This window comes from Notothenia coriiceps, unplaced genomic scaffold (assembly GCF_000735185.1).
Source record: "Notothenia coriiceps isolate Sejong01 unplaced genomic scaffold, NC01 NC01_scaffold00007893, whole genome shotgun sequence".
Lineage (NCBI taxonomy): Eukaryota > Metazoa > Chordata > Actinopteri > Perciformes > Nototheniidae > Notothenia > Notothenia coriiceps.
This window is the reverse complement of record NW_011340594.1, coordinates 22,389-23,452: the sequence shown is the minus strand read 5'-3', so window position 1 is coordinate 23,452 and position 1,064 is coordinate 22,389.

Here is a 1,064-nt window from a genome sequence, read left to right as displayed (position 1 = left end):
GGGAATATATTTTGGATCAGGTTAATGTGATTTCCCCATACCTACAATACATAATATTGGTGATTGAGTGTATAATAAAAGAACATCTTTAAAAACGTGGTATACTGGGGATCCTGCTGCCACCCAGGTTTTACACTGCTTGGTTAGTATTAGGGAAAGGTCATGGTTAATAAGATATTGACCAACTCACAGACAATTGTGTCATTCTCAAAATCAGCTTTGACCTTTTTCACATTTACTCAAACCAAAACCTCTCCCTTACCTGGAAGTACAAAGTAAAGTTAAATGTGTCCCTGTATTATTGACTTCTGAGAATTATCAATCGAGTCAAAAAACAGAACATTAAATATTGGACTTCTTCAGGTAGCCAGAAACACGAGTCCAAATAAATAATGTTTCTTCATGTGTGCTGCTTGTGTAAATACGCAACTGTTTGCTAACGGGTTCGCGATAACAACTCTAGGTCAATGTTGTGTTTCTTCCAATTTTGTCAATTGGCGAACACATACAAAAAAAAATCTAATAATGCACATACAAACAAGTGCTTTGTAATGTTTACGTTGCTAAGGAGATCCTATTTCAGAGAAAATAAAGGGAAACAAATTCAATCAATGTTTTGCCGATTTTCAAAAGAAACATTTTGTTTTGGCATCGAACAATTAGCAGATTTGTTCAATAAACACTTCTGTCCTGCACAAATAAATGTTTCTAGTGCACATTTTTAGGCAGAGTTGGGCTCCTGCATGGGAATGATCTAGAGAGGCCTACTGGCAACAGTAGTAGCACAATATTATATCATTTCAACCAAACAGTACAAACACAGTAACCTGGTTTGCCTTTACTCTAAGCACCTTTTTAGTTTCTGTGTGTGTGTGTGTGTGTGTGTGTGTGTGTGTGTGTGTGTGTGTGTGTGTGTGTGTGTGTGTGAGTCTGTGTGTGTTTGTGTGTGTGTGTGTGTGTGTGAGTCTGTGTGTGAGTCTGTGTGTGAGTCTGTGTGTTTGTTTGGATTCATTTTTAGATCTGATTGAAGGTTGATTTGTGTAGAATTATCGAAACAACAATTT